General features: G+C 30.1%; 1 long non-coding RNA gene across 5 annotated transcripts in view; it reads left to right on the top strand.

Moving 5' to 3' along the window:
* The window catches only part of LOC148312311 (uncharacterized), a 122719-nt gene that overhangs the window by 82077 nt on the left and 24020 nt on the right, over positions 1-16622 (top strand). The window contains exon 5 of one of the 5 annotated variants that reach the window (XR_015839253.1): positions 10742-11202. The exons of 3 other annotated variants lie outside the window; for them this stretch is intronic. This is a non-coding gene — a long non-coding RNA (uncharacterized LOC148312311). Of the gene's footprint in view, positions 1-10741; positions 11203-16622 lie in introns of those variants that run through there. One more of the 5 variants, XR_015839254.1, reaches the window with a different exon arrangement.

Below are 16622 nucleotides of genomic sequence, written 5' to 3'. Positions count from 1 at the left end.
ATAAGGGTTATAAGTAAGTATATATATAGATATATATTTATATATACGTATATAGATATATATTTATATATTTTCGTCCACCTCCTTAGTGTAATAATCTGACTGTCTGAATGTGCTGACCATTACACTACGGAGGCGGACTGCATTATATAAACACATTGTTATCTGGATCGTCAACGCACGAAGGAAAGGTCATCAGCCTTCCGCTTAAGGTATACGTCCAGGGTAATATTGAATAAATATTTGAGTGAAAAAATCACTTATATTAATTTGACCCCCACTGGGAATCGAACCCGGGACCTCCAGAACGGTAGTTGAGCTTGCTGACCATTACTCTAGGGAGGCGGAATATTAAAATTAAAAAAATATTTTTTTTAGAGTATTAACATATTATTTCTGCACACATATATTCTAAAAAACATAAAAATATCCAATAAACATGCATTCATTAAAAATCGGGCGTGAAACGACGTGTGACCTCTCCGATGGTTTCCGGTAGAATGAATTCTGTGTTGACGAATATCCCCTTAAATATGAATGAAATTTATACATAGCATTAAAATTAGCAAGGTCAGAATCACAATGATACATCTCCATACTAAAAAAAAACATAACAAACATTTTTTATGGTAGGAAGGATATACCGATTCTAAGAAATGGTGGACCTTTTCAAAGAAGGCTTAGGAAACTAAAACACATAAAAAAACTGAAAAAATTACTATGGCATTTTGATAACTGTGTTATGTGTTTTGTCCTTCTATCTGATGTGGTTAGGGTGATTTTTTAATTGATTTAATTTAATTTAATTTAATATATATTAATATATATATATATATATATATATATATATATATATATATATATATATATATATATATATATATATATATATATATATATATATATATATATATATATATATATATATATATATATATATAAACACATAACCCTATACTGTTGATAACCTTGTCAATGACCGGTCGTAATTCTTTGTAAAAACTTGCACTTTTATATTCCATTGGTAAAATTATTCATCGTGTTGAAATATCAGTAAAATCTTCGAAGTATGTTTACATATGTATGTATATACAAAAAAGTGACATATAGTAAAAATGTCTTTTAATACATCGTAGTCGTACGGGAGAAAGTGACCAACTAACAAAACGTAAAATGTTCAGGAGGGCCATTTAAGTCACTTTTGCTTGGCAACAAGGAAAACATCAATGCAGTTAGTCATTGCAGTGTCCAAATACTTGTTCACAAATCTGGATTATCTCCAATTAAAGGAGTATAGTATTATTTTTTTGACATCTTATCAAAGATGAAGAAGAATATGGAAGTCTGGGTATTTACGGGGCTGACGACCGGAAAGTGATCACTTAAACCAGCCTACGACGGTAAAAATATACAAGAATTTCAGCTATCTAAGTAGGTCTTGTAAAACTAAAGTAATGGAATTAAAATTCATACGTGGGGGATTTCAACCCCCCTGTTAGATCCAGCTAGGTTAACACTCCATCAGTTTGATGCAGTGTCTTATGCACCATTGGATGCGAATGAGAAGAAGATGGAAAAGAGCAAAGCGACAGCCGCAGAGGATGCAAAGACGGAATTTTATCGTTTTTTTTATAAAATAAATTTAAGGCATTTATTCTCACGCTGCATTTCTCCTTTAAAAACAGATGGCTTGCGAAAAAAACGGAGAATGCATGAGGGTGTTTCAAAAAGTAATATTTGTATATATTTATTTTTATAAAATAACCGAATTTTTTTTATTTATATATACTTATATATATATATATATATATATATATATATATATATATATATATATATATATATATTTATATATATATATATATTTATATATATATATATATATATAAATATATATATATATATATATATATATATATATATATATATATATATATATATATATATATATATATATATATATATATATATATACATATTAGATGTAAAATTGAGTAGACAACCACACTACTCAAATTTTTAGATAAACGTCTTAGGCAAAATGTTTCTCAATCCAACAACAACAATATATTTATATATATATATATATTTATATATATATATATATATATAATATATATATATATATATATATATATATATATATATATATATATATATATATATATATATATATATATATATATATATATATATATATATATATATATATATACATATTAGATGTAAAATTGAGTAGACAACCACACTACTCAAATTTTTAGATAAACGTCTTAGGCAAAATGTTTCTCAATCCAACCATAGATGGTTGTTGTGAATTCAATGACCTAGCGTCACGAGGTTGAGGATATATAATAATACATGTATGAATTCCAAAAAAATTAGTAATGGTGGATTTTAATCATGGGTGGATGGAGAAAGATGGATATTACACGCGTGTAAAGTGATCACTTAACAAGCATGTGATGGGTCATAACCCCTATAAATACCCAGACTTCCATCTTCTTCAACTTTTACAACATTTTGAGCGTGTCCAAATACTTGTTCACAAAATCTGGATTATCTCCAATTACAGGAGTTATTTTCATATTATTTTGACCATCTCATCAAAGATGAAGAAGAATATGGAAGTCTGGGCATTTACGGGGCTGACAATTACAGGCTGGTTTAAGTGATCACTTTACACACGTGTAACATTCACCAATTCTACCCATTATTGACAACCACACTACTCAAATTCTTGGAAGTTCTATATATATGAACCAATTTAGAAACCTTGTTCTTGAGTCACTAGAACCTCACTAGAGACATCTATTGGTGAGATGTAAAGAAGCTTTTTATTAAGCAGAAAACCCTTTTATTAGTATGCCACGGTCGTCAGCCCCGTAAATGCCCAGACTTCCATATTCTTCTTCTTCAACTTTGTTAAGATGTCAAATCGCAGGGCTGATCACTTTGCCTTCATGCAACAAATGATCAAGATAGAACTGCGTCGCTACGATGCAGTGCCCTATGCACCACTGTGCGCGGATAAGGGTTAAAAGGAAAGGAGAATTTGGGCACACTTAAATGTTGTGGATTAAGTAATTATTTCGCGAAATTTCTACGAACTTATCGAAATGCCTGGGGAATATTTTTATACCTGGGGTCGCCATGCTGTTAATCAATCCATTGCATTGCGTTTTTTTATTTTATTTCAAGGTTATATAGATCCATGTTGATTAAACTTGTGTATAAAAAAAAGGTTTTTTAAAAAGAAGCAAAAAATGAAGGGGAAATTATATTGAAACTGGGTCATACACATTAAAAAATGTTATATCACAAAAAAACGCACATTTGCAAGCGAATTACTGCTTTGAAATTTGATACTTATTAATTTATTTGCAATATTTTGAGTGTGTCCAAATCCTCTTTCACAAATCGGGGTTTCTGTACTTGAAAATTTTTATTATTATATTTTTTTAAAAGAGAAATTCTGTTTTTATTATTTACACAAATATTTCAATTTCATACTATTTCTGTGAGCCTAAGCGGCTCATTGTTAGAAATAGGTATCAAATTGCGGTAGAGTGGGTTCTAACCGAGAAACTCTGACTTAAGAGTCCGCGACACTAATCACGGGACCACAACCCGACACTTGACGAAATTTTTTTTTTATGATATTGCGACTATTTTGTTATGAGGTGATCGTATTCCTATAAATATTTCACAGACCTCCATATTCTTCTTCATCTATGTTGAGATATTAAAAAAAATATGTTGAATAATTTACATAATTTTTATGATATTATAACATAATTATAACATTCAAATGGCTCAACGATTTTTCATTGTTATTTTTCTTAAATTTAATAGTAAATGGAACATATCTCACTCCCCAAAAAAAGAGATGCATATGCCACCTTTTCAGCGATTTTCTTGACGATATATACCTATTTTTAATGTCGCCACTGCGGCGCCATCAGATTTGATAGAATAATTTCTATGTCGCCGTGACGGCGACAAGGGAATACAAAAGGTTAAAAGGTGAATGCTTTTTTTTTTAATTACCTAACGTCCAAGTGACTCTGAAATCTAGCTACGGCTTATGCAGCACCGCTTTTCATAACCCTACTCAGGCTTCAACTTTTTAAGTTTCATAGTCTATACCTACTCGTGAGTGGAATTAGTCTTTATGTTTAAAGTTACTATAGTTTCATGTAATTCATGAGTGAAAATTTTAATCAAAAACGCTCGCTCCCTGAAACTCTGACTCATCTGAGTCCGCGACACTAACCACGGGACCACAGCCTGAGACAAAATTTTAAAAAAATTTAAAAAAATATTAGTTAAAAAGCAAGTTAAAAGGAAACAAATTTACAAATTAAAATATTAATAGTACGTGTTTTTGAATACTTGTCCATTAATCTGGATTATCTCTAATTTGGAGTTATTTTTAAATTATGTTTTCGACATCTCAACATAGATGAAGAAGAATATGGAAATACTATAATTTTCCTGTAATTCATGAGTGAAAACACTCTTGCCGACTCACGCCTTAGACACACATTCGCAGTGTGTCTATTAGACACACAGTCTGCGTGTGTTGGTCGTCTAGCCGCTCGGTAGACGGTAATTTCGCAACATCGAATCGACCTCGAGAAGCGAATTGCTAGACATTACAAAAGACGATATCTCGGTAGAAAAAGTAAAGTTAATAGAGAATAGCGTTACCTATCATCACGATCTTCGACTCTCGGCCGGAACAGAATATATATATATATATATATATATATATATATATATATATATATATATATATATATATATATATATATATATATATATATATATATATATATATATATATATATATATATATATATATATATATATATATATATATATATATATATATATATATATATATATATATATATATATATATATATATATATATATATATATATATATATATATATATATATATATATATATACATATATATATATATATATATATAAAATAATAATAAATAAAACCCTTATCTGCACCCCAATGGTGCATAGGGCACTGCCTCATATAAACGCAGTGTTAACATCTTGATCGTTAACACACGAAGGGAAGGTGATCAGCCCTCCGCTTCAGGTACCAGTCCAGGGTAATATTGAATAAATATTAGAGTGAAAAAATCACTTATATTTATTTTACCCCCCTTGGGAATCGAACGCTCGAATGACACGCTCGGCTACCGTTCTGGAGGTCCCGGGTTCGATTCCCAAGGGGGGTAAAATAAATATTAGTGATTTTTTCACTGTGATATTTATTCAATATTACCATGGACTGGTACCTGAAGCGGAGGGCTGATCACCTTTCCTTCATGTGTAAACGATCAAGATAACACTGCGTTTATATGACACAGTACCCTATGCACCATTGGGGTGCGGATAAGGGTTTTATTATTATTATTATTATATTATATAATGCAGTGCCCTATGCACCATTGAGGTGAATTTAAAAATTACTTAAATTATAATATTTCTTATATTCCAAAAAACTAATAGAAATCCAATAAACTTTCTGCAAAAAAATCGGGCGTGAATAGACATGTGACCTCTCCGGCGGTTTTCGGTAGAATGAATTTTGTGTTAGGGAATTTTCCCTTGAGTAAATTGAAAATTGTTAAAAGTAAACGTTATTATTATTTTTTTATATTATTTTTTGACATCTCATCAAAGATGAAGAAGAATATGGAAGTCTGGGCATTTACGGGGCTGACGATGTCAAAAACTAATATGAAAATAACCCCTGTTAGTGTAGATAATCCAGATTTTGTGAACAAGTATTTGGACACACTCAAAATGTTGTAAAGTAAACGTTGTTAAATCAGGTATGAAAGGGTTGAAGATGTTGGCAACGTTTTTTTAATCATTTTTTTAAATCGATTTTTAGAGTACAAAGCAAAATAACTTGCATCCTGCGTCTGGCATTGTGTGAACTTTGCACGCAGCATCTGTGCGACGTGTGGCGGGTACTGGCTACCTACCCACTGCACTGCGCCAGTGGCGGGGAGTGGCGGGCCGTAATTATGATGTTTGCGTCACTATGATGTCATTATGACGTCGCTTTGACATCACTTTTACGGCAATTTGATGTCACTCTGATGTCACTATGACATCACTATGACGTAACTTTGCTGTTACTATGACGTCAATTTGATGTTACTATGACGTCACTTCGATGTTATGCCTTAACTTTGATGTTACTATGACTTAGCTTTGATGTTACTATGACTTAACTCTGGTGTTATTATGACTCGACTTTGATGTTACTATGACTTGACTTAAATGTTACTATGACGTTATTTTGATGTAACTATGACTTGACTTTGATGTTACTATGTCGTCACTTTCATGTTACTATGACTTAAATTTGATGTTACTATGATTCAACTTTGATTTTACTATGACATCACTTTGCTGTTACTATTACTTGACTCTGTATGTTATTATGACTCGACTTTGATGTTACTATGACCTAACTTCGATGTTACTATGACTCAACTTTGATGTTAATATGGCAACACTTTGATGTTACTATGACTTGACTTGGATGTCACTATGACGTCATTTTGATGTTACTAAAAGGTCACTTTGTTGTGACTATGACCACTTTGACGGATTTACGACTTGACTTATGTAGCCATGACGTCACTTTGACATGACTTACGAAGTCTAATATTTACCAAGCAGTAATGGGTGACGTCACTTTGACATCACTATTACGCCAGTGACGTAATTATGATGTCGTTGTGACATCGCTTATGCCACTTAAACGACATTATGATGTCGCATTGACGTCACTTTGAAATCATTTATGCATCTATAATGTCACTTTTACGTTACTTATACTCACCGAGCAGTAGTGTGGTTGTCAATCATGGGTAGAGTTAGTGAATGTCACACGTGTGTAAAGTGATCACCTAACCATCCTATATCAGGTCTTAGGCCCTGTAAATGCCCAGACTTATTCATATTCTTCGTCATCCTTGTTGAGATGTCAAAAATGTTGAAAAAATAACTCCTAAGTGGAAAAAATCCAGATTTGTGAACAAGTATTTGGACACACTCAAAATATTGTGAAATTCTCTTGTATTATATTCAGGATCTTACGTATGTTTTTAAAAGATGTATTATTTTTCAGTCTACATACTAATGTACTTACCTTGAAATATGACCATTCGTCACTCGGCCGCGAGCAGCCGATGTGTGTTCGCGCTGCACACACACATATCGCTCACTCCTTTCAACAACGTCATATATCAAAAACCTGATTTTTCAGGAGATCGTTTTTAAAGTTTAAAATATAATAAAATGTATTAAAAATAAATATCAAGCCACTTATTGAACTTTTTACTGTGCGACAGATTTTTTTAGGTAAAACCTGAATGTTTTTTCTCCATTTGAAAAATATTTAATATATTTTAAAAAATTATTAAGCAAAACCTTTTCTTCAAAATGCAAAAACAACACTTTCTTCCCTGTAGCGAATAAATATTTAGTTAAAAATATGCCGCTTTTGCTGGGATATAGTTTATTTTCTGGGCATTCCGAAAACACGCACAACTGAAAATTGACGATTTTTGATTTATGACGTTCTTGAAAGGAGTGAGCGATATAGGAGGTGGTGCATATATGACCGATGCACTATAAAAATGCACTCACGACGCTTGAGACTCGGAGAGGTATACTTCGCTTTGAGCCATTGACCTTAGAGTGACCGTTTCTTGGGTCCTTTTTGTATGCAAACGAGAGAAAGAAATGTCTGTAAAGGTTGGAACTCTCCACAGGCATTTTTAAGTGTGTTTAAATACTTGTTCAAAAGATAACTTCTATTAGGAATAATTTTTGTATGGAAGCGAAGCACGGAGTTGGCAAAAGAAGGATGAAAGCACACTGAAGGCAGTCGAAACGCGATCCCTCAGACGAATGTGTGGCAAAACGATGTTTGATAGATGTTCGAATGATGAAATAAGGAAAGAATGCAAGGCTGAGATAAGCACTATCGATAAAATTAAGAAAGGTGTGTTGAGATGGTTTGGACAAATTTATGAGGCAAATGTAGTTGGAAAAGAAGCAGAAGAAGACTGAGGAAAACTTGGCACGATCAGGTATGCCAAATACTTGAAAGTGGTCAGGTTAGGAGTCGTGATAATCGGCGGGTATGTGTGAGGAGATGCATGAACGTGGAAGAGGCGAGAGAAGAGAAGAGAGAGAAGAATGTTTGCAAAGGCAGAGTGGTGTGGCGTTCTATTCTCTCTGCCTACCCCTGCGGAGAAGCGGCGAGATGGTTAGTTAGTTAGTTAGTTCGTTAGTTAGGAATTATTTATTACATTATTTCTTAACACAGATGAGGATATGGAAGTTTGGGCATTTACGGGGTACGATCGTCATAGGCTGGTTTACGTGATCACTTTACACACGTGTAACATTCACTAATTCTACCCATTATTGACTGCAAAAAGATTGTTTTAAAGTTTAAAAATATAATAAAATGTGTTACAAATAAATATCAAGTCATAAATGAAAAAAATCAGGTCGTCAGCCCCGTAAATGCCCAGACTTCCATATTCTTCTTCATCTTTGATGAGATGTCAAAAAATAATATGAAATATCAAGCCATTATTGAACTTTTTACTGTGCAACAGATCTTTTTAGGTAAAACCTGAAGGTTTTTTCTCCATTTGAAAAATATTTAGTATATTTAAAAAAATAATTAAACAATACCTCAAAATGCAAAAACAACGCATTCTGCCCTGTAGCGGGTAAATATTAAGTTAAAAATATGCCACTTTTGCTGGGATATAGTACATTTCTGGGCATTTCGAAAACATACACAACTGAAAATTGAAGAATTTTGATATATGACGTAGTTTAAAGGAATGAGCTATATGTCAAATAAAATATAAGTCCGAATTCGCTTCGATTCGAACCGCCGCGAAATGTACCAACTGTTCAAATGTACGACGCTTTCCCCTGTTCCCGTGGCAGGGCTTGTGCTGTGGAGTCTGGAATACAGGGTTCAATGAACGATCACTCCCACTGCAGCACACTGCAGGGTACCTACGTAACGTGTATATGGCACAGTGTACCCCGACCGGAATCGGCAGACTTGTAGGTTTATTTATTTCTTTTCTTTCAGCATTTACAGGGTGGTTCGAGACGCAGGTGTTTGAAATTGAACAAATACTTAAACATTTACACTTTTTTACGGGTAATAAATGCATTTAACAGTATTAAGAAAAATATTATAAACTAGCATAGGGTCAAATGTTAAATATAAAATTAAAAACTGTCATGATAAAAAAATAAATGATTATGACAAGATTTTCTTCAGTCTTGCTCTGCATCTATTTCCAACTACATTCGCCTCACTCACTCTATATATATATATATATATATATGTATATATATATATATATATATATATATATATATATATATATATATATATATATATATATATATATATATATATATATATATATATATATATATATATATATATATGTATATATATATATACATATATATATATATATATATATATATATATATATATATATATATATATAAATATTTTTTTAAATATTCATTTAATATATTTACATTATTATTTATCTATACATACATTATTATTATTTATAACATAATACATTTGAATCATTTATACATATGGAGAACTTTTATATTTCAATTCGCTGTGCCTCTCCATAAAAGAGACTGTGCTCTTGTGCTTGAAGAGGGACTTACACTCGTGGTTTAATGTTTTATAATAAAATAATGTTATATAATAAAATAATAGGATATAATAGTATATTTTTTTGTAAATTTTTCAAGATTTAAATGTATAGAGCTTCAATTTTTTTCTTAAATATTTTTAATATATGTGTATATATATAAATATATATATATATATATATATATATATATATATATATATATATATATATATATATATATATATATATATATATATATATATATATATATATATATATATATATATATATATATATATATATATATATATATATATATATATATATATATATATATATATATATATATATATATATATATTATATATATATATGTATATATATATATATATATATATATATATATATATATATATATATATATATATATATATATATAGGTACAGGGCATTAATGGTTGTTACATAAAGCCCGTATACAGTTAAAACCTTGTCAATGACCGGTCGTAATTCTTTGTAAAAACTTGCATTTTTATATTCCATTGGTAAAATTATTCATCTGTGTTGAAATATCAATAAAATCTTCGAAATATGTTTATATATATGTATGTATATAACACAAAAAAGTGACATTTAATAAAAATACATCGTAGTATCTTTTAATACATCGAAGTCGTACAGGAGAAAGTGACCAACTACCAAAACGTAAAATGTTCAGGAGGGCCATTTAAGTCACTTTTGCTTGGCAACAAAATAAACATCAAAGCAGTAGTTAGTCATTTTACCAAGTCAATATATTATATGTACTTCTAAGTTTAAAATCCTTTGGGATTTTTTCAGGGCAACATTAAGCTAGTAAGATATCAAATAGTCAATGATCACGTTTTTGTAAAACAATGCACATAGTCACTTTCTCCTGTATGACTACGACATGTTTATTTGTGCACATCATATTGACGTATTTGTTTTCGCTTTGTTTCAGTATCTGCCCAGGGATGCAGGATGAAATTATGTCCGCTGAAATTCAGAATCTGAAAGAAAACCTGAAAACCTTTTCAGGAAGGGAGAAAATGGAAACTTTTAAATTCGGATAAAGTTACAATTCTCTATTCGAAGGAAGATAAACTGAATCAATTAATTCGGAAGGAATCGTCGAAAATTATCAGCTCTTATGAAGAAAATCTGAAATATTTAAATTCGAAAGGACCGGTTGAAAATTATCAAATCGTTAGAAAAAAACTAAAATATTTCAATTTGAAAGTAATAGTTTAAAATTCTTCGTATTATTTTTTAAACATGTCATCAAAGATGAAGAAGAATATATGGAAGTCTGGGCATATACGGGGCTGTCCAGATTTGTGAACAAGTATTTGGACACACTCAAAATGTTATAAATAAATTATCTGGTAAAATTATAAGCTTAAATAATAAAAATGAAAATGATATTTTTTGGCGTTTCTCATGTGTGTGATTATAATCCAGGATTCGGACCTCACATACTAATAAAAGAGTTTCTGCTCAGTAAAAAGCTGCTTTTCATCTCACCAATAGATGTCTGTAGTGAAGTTCTAGTGATTCAAGAATTATGTTTCAAAATTGGTCCATATATATAGAACTTCCAAGAATTTGAGTAGTGTGGTTGTTAATAATGGGTAGAATTGGTGAATGTTACACGTGTGTAAAGTGATCACTTGAACCAGCCTATGGCGGTCGTCAGCCCCGTAAATGCCCAGACTTCCATATTCTTCTTCATCTTTGATGAGATGTCAAAAAATAATATGAATAATCTTAGTTCGTAAGAGAAAATCTCGAAGCGACGGAAAAACCTTGAATTTCTACATACCATACATTGGAATCCATCAATTAATGTACATACCTAATTTCAAATTCACGATTTTTTACCATCGTATTTATTGATTTCCCTTTTATCGTCGAGAAACCGATATGAATTTACCAATAATTTATATAAATCGTAAAAAGACAGTCAAAATTTATCGATTCGCATCAAGAATACCGCCAAATTGGAGAAATGTTGCAATAGTGCCGAAAATTCCCGACATTTAAGGAAAAAGTTCTCATATGTGTAACCCGTAGATCCGAACTTGTGTTTTTTGCATATGGGGACATTGATATATTCCCCATGACGTCACAAGGTCGGTTATACGTGGAACACGTGTGCGAACACAACCAACAAATTGCCACCTCGGACACACGCTTCAAAATTGTGTTTAAAAATACCAGAAATATTTCTGTGCTTCAAAATTGTGTTTAAAAATACTAGAAATATTTCTACACGTCAAAGTTGTGTTTAAAAATACCAGAAATATTTCAATGCCTCAAAATTGTGTTTAAAAATACCAGAAATATTTATGTTCTTCCAAATTGAGTTTAAAAATACTAGAAATATTTCCACGCGTCAAAATTGTGTTTAAAAATACTAAAAATATTTCTGTGCTTCAAATTTATTTTTAAAATACTAGAAATATTCCAATGCCTCAAAATTGTGTTTAAAAATACCAGAAATATTTATAAGCTTCAACATTTTTTTTAATTACTAGAAATTTTTCAATGTCTCAAAATTGTGTTTAAAAATACCAGAAATATTTATATGCGTCAAAATTGTGTTTAAAAATACCAGAAATATTTCTATGCGTCAAAATTGTGTTTAAAAATACAATCAATATTTATATGACAACATAACAACTTTTTAACAACAAAGGGGTTGAAAAAAATGATTTTACATGGTGGCGCAAAATTGATCACCCTATCGGAAGATGATATAATTTTTACAAATGCTGTCGCACGTCAACCATATTTGACGTTTGTGAACTAGGCAGCTGCAGTATACAAACAGATTCAGGGTGGCGCAAAAGTATCATCTTGTTTTGTCCATAGATGTTTGGATGTGAAGGAGTCGAGGAGTGTATGTCAGGACAGAAGAGTGTGGCGTTCCATCCTTTCTGTCTACCCCTGCGAGGAAACGCTGCGATGGTAGTAGTAATATATATATATATATATATATATATATATATATATATATATATATATATATATATATATATATATATATATATATATATATATATATATATATATATATAAATATATATATATATATATATATATATATATATATATATATATATATGTATATATATATATATATATATATATAAATATATATATATATATAAATATATATATATATATATATATATATATATATATATATTTATATATATATATATATATATATATATATATATATATATATATATATATATATATATATATATATATATATATATATATATATATATATATATATATATATATATATATATATATATATATATATATATATATATATATATATATATATATATATATATATATATATATATATATATATATATATATATATATATATATATATATATTTATATGGTATTTGCAAGACAGATTGATATGGCGTTCTATTATCTTTACATGTCCCTACGGGGACCCTATTATATTTAAAAAAATACGATAAATTTAAGAAATGAAATGTGAAAAGATGACTTATCTTGCCTAAGCTAATCTGCGTATAGAACTACAGTCTGTTCACAGGTATTTTACCTCTAGTATTATTTTTTTTAATTGTTTTTGTACTGCGAAATAAATTATTTAAAAAACTGTGTTCACAGTTATTTCACCTCTATATTTTTTTTATTAGTATTTATACTGCCAAATAAATAATTAATAAAAAATATTAAATTAGACGTAAAATAACTGTGAACAGACTGTAAGCAGTAATTACATGCAAAGGAATGTCTCAAAATGTTATTTTTTCTTTTCTCCTGCATTTCAAAGTGTTTATTCAGAATCGTGTGTACGAAAAACGTGTAAAAAAAAGGTACAGTGTATAATTTTAAGATATCGAGGACGCTACCAAACAATTAGCTCAAGCTCAAAGTTAACCTTCGATCGACCGACTCCAAACACTTGCAGGACGAGAGTTCTCCAGCCAACATCATCGCCCGTGTCTGGGTGAGGTAGTAGGTTGTATAGTATTGTATTACACCATTTTAAGGCGACTGTGCGGCCTGCTAACTTTCCCAGACATGCGGTAAAATCTTCAACCGGCTTCGACCAACCTTCAACCAACAACCAACCTTCAACCGGCATCAAGAAGAGCGAAAAAAATCGTGAAGAATTTTGTGTTTTGTTACATTTTTTAATCGGCATATATGTATATATTTGAAATTTCTTTAGTTAGCTTATATTACTTTTAATACAAACTTTTATTTACACTTAATTTACATCATATCGCTCACTCCTTTCAAGAACGTCATAAATCAAATATCGTTAATTTTCAATGTTTTCGGAATGTCCAGAAAATGCACTATTTCCCAGCAAAAGCGGCATATTTTTTACTTAATAATTACCCGCTACAGGGCAGAAAGTGTTGTTTTTGCATTTTGAAGAAAATGTATTGTTTAATAATTTTTTTAAATATGCTGAATATTTTTGAAATGGAGAAAAAACCTTCAGGTTTTACCTAAAAAGATCTGTTGCACAGTAAAAAGTTTAATAAGTGGCTTGATATTTATTTTTAATACATTGTATTATATTTGTATACTTTAAAAACGTTCTCCCGAAAAATCTAGTTTTTTGATTTTTTAAGTTCTTAAAAGGAGTGAGCGATATGTACATGGAGGTCCTCACCAAAATATTACAGTTAATATTACATTGCACAAAAATCTTTTAAATGCAAATCTGTTCTGTTTACTGTATTTTATCAAAATCTTAATTAAGTTGCGACAAAACGTGACCAATCCTGTGTTAAACCAATATAAAATCATTGAATGGCACCAAAATGTAACAATTTTACAAGCTACAATTCCTGATTACTTAAAATCATTTAAAATGGAAATGTAACGTTTTGGTGAGGAACTTCACATCTATGAATATCTTTACAACATTTTGAGTGTGTCCAAATACTTGTTCACAAAATCTGGATTATCTCCAATTACAGGAGTTATTTTCACATTATTTTATGACATCTCATCAAAGATGAAGAAGAATATGGATCTCACATACTAATATAAGAGTTTCTGCTTAATAAAAAGCTTCTTTACATCTCACCAATAGATGTCTCTAGTGAAGTTCTAGTGATTCAAGAACAAGGTTTCTAAATTGGTTCATATATATACATAGAACTTCCAAGAATTTGAGTAGTGTGGTTGTCAATAATGGGTAGAATTGGTGAATGTTACACGTGTGTAAAGTGATCACTTAAACCAGCCTATGACGGTCGTCAGCCCCGTAAATGCCCAGACTTCCATATTCTTCTTCATCTTTGATGAGATGTCAAAAAATTATATGTATATCTTTATTATAAAATAAAGACTAGTTTCGAACCATTTTTACTTACTTAAAATCGTCTTGTGATCACCCTTACGCTTTACGTACCAGTCCAGGGTGATAAATTCTAAATAAATATTAGAGTAAAAAATTATTTACAATATTTATCAAAATATGAAGAAAAATACAAATTGTCGTTGTGTATTTTGTTTATATATAAAAAAATATGTATTTTGTAATAAAACTTGTAAAATAAGATAATTATAAAATAATTTTTGTAATTTCTGGTGATGTCAAAAGTCTACGTAATAGAAAGGCGTGTATGACCAGATGTATGGATATGAAGGAAGCTAGGAGTGCATGTCAGGACAGAAGAGTGTGGCGTTCCATCCTCTCTGCCTACCCCTGCAGGAAAACGGCGTGATGGTAACAGAAGTATGTAGTATATATACTAAATAATTTTAAAACATAAAATTCAACTGATATTTTGCTTTAAAAATAAAAAAAATCGGTTTTAAATCTCAATGTAAGTATAGTATGTATTTAATAGATTTATATTATCCACTGACACTTCGTGATGGAATTGCATTTTTAATTTATTATTAGATTAAAACCAATATTTTTAGCTTTTCCACTTTTTTATTTGACCAGCGACCGGGTTTCGTCGTTACCGACATCATCAGACTGGTGAGAGGCTTTACAAATTTGTATGTTATATATAAAAGAAGGCAGGAGTTGATAACCATGATTTGATATAATTTTATGAGAAATTAATTTAATTTTAGTGAATTTAAGTATTGTATGATATTTTAAATATTTTTTTATAAAGGTTTTTTGTATTGAAAGCACGATTTTATATAAAGTTAAAATAGATTTGTATTTTTTGTAAATGAATTTAAATTATGTAACGAGGTATCAGGAAATGCTGGTTGACGGCTCCTTCCACTAAGCTGTGGTTGTCCGGGGGGAGTCCGAAGTTCTCTGAAATGTAAATTTCCCGGCAGTCATTTCTTATCGACAAGACATTAAGGCATCTATTGTTTCTTTTCTAATGGGTAAAGTAAGGGAGAATGAATGTGTGTTACTTGATCATTTAATATGTCTTTATTATGACAATTTTTTAATCTATTTATTTCCAAAATTTCGAGCCTATCTAATTTTTTACCTTTACTACATTTGTGTAAGATTTTTACATTAAAATTTTTATCGAAATCATGATTTGACTCTATCAAGTGGTTTGCAAAAGTGGAGTTTTCTTTTTTATTTCTCCAACTTTGGACATGTTCGTTTATTCTTATTTTAAACGATCGTCCTGTTTGCCCCACGTATTCAGCACTGCATGATCCACAACTTATATCAAATCATGGTTATCAACTCCTGCCTTCTTTTATATATAACATACAAATTTGTAAAGCCTCTCACCAGTCTGATGATGTCGGTAACGACGAAACCCGGTCGCTGGTCAAATAAAAAAGTGGAAAAGCTAAAAATATTGGTTTTAATCTAATAATAAATTA

This window comes from Brachycentrus maculatus, unplaced genomic scaffold, assembly GCF_059751285.1.
Source record: "Brachycentrus maculatus isolate JH-2025_06_01 unplaced genomic scaffold, ASM5975128v1 h1tg000043l, whole genome shotgun sequence".
Taxonomy (NCBI): Eukaryota; Metazoa; Arthropoda; class Insecta; order Trichoptera; family Brachycentridae; genus Brachycentrus; species Brachycentrus maculatus.
The sequence above is the reverse complement of the archived record's forward strand: the minus strand, read 5'-3'. Positions and strand labels throughout refer to the sequence as shown.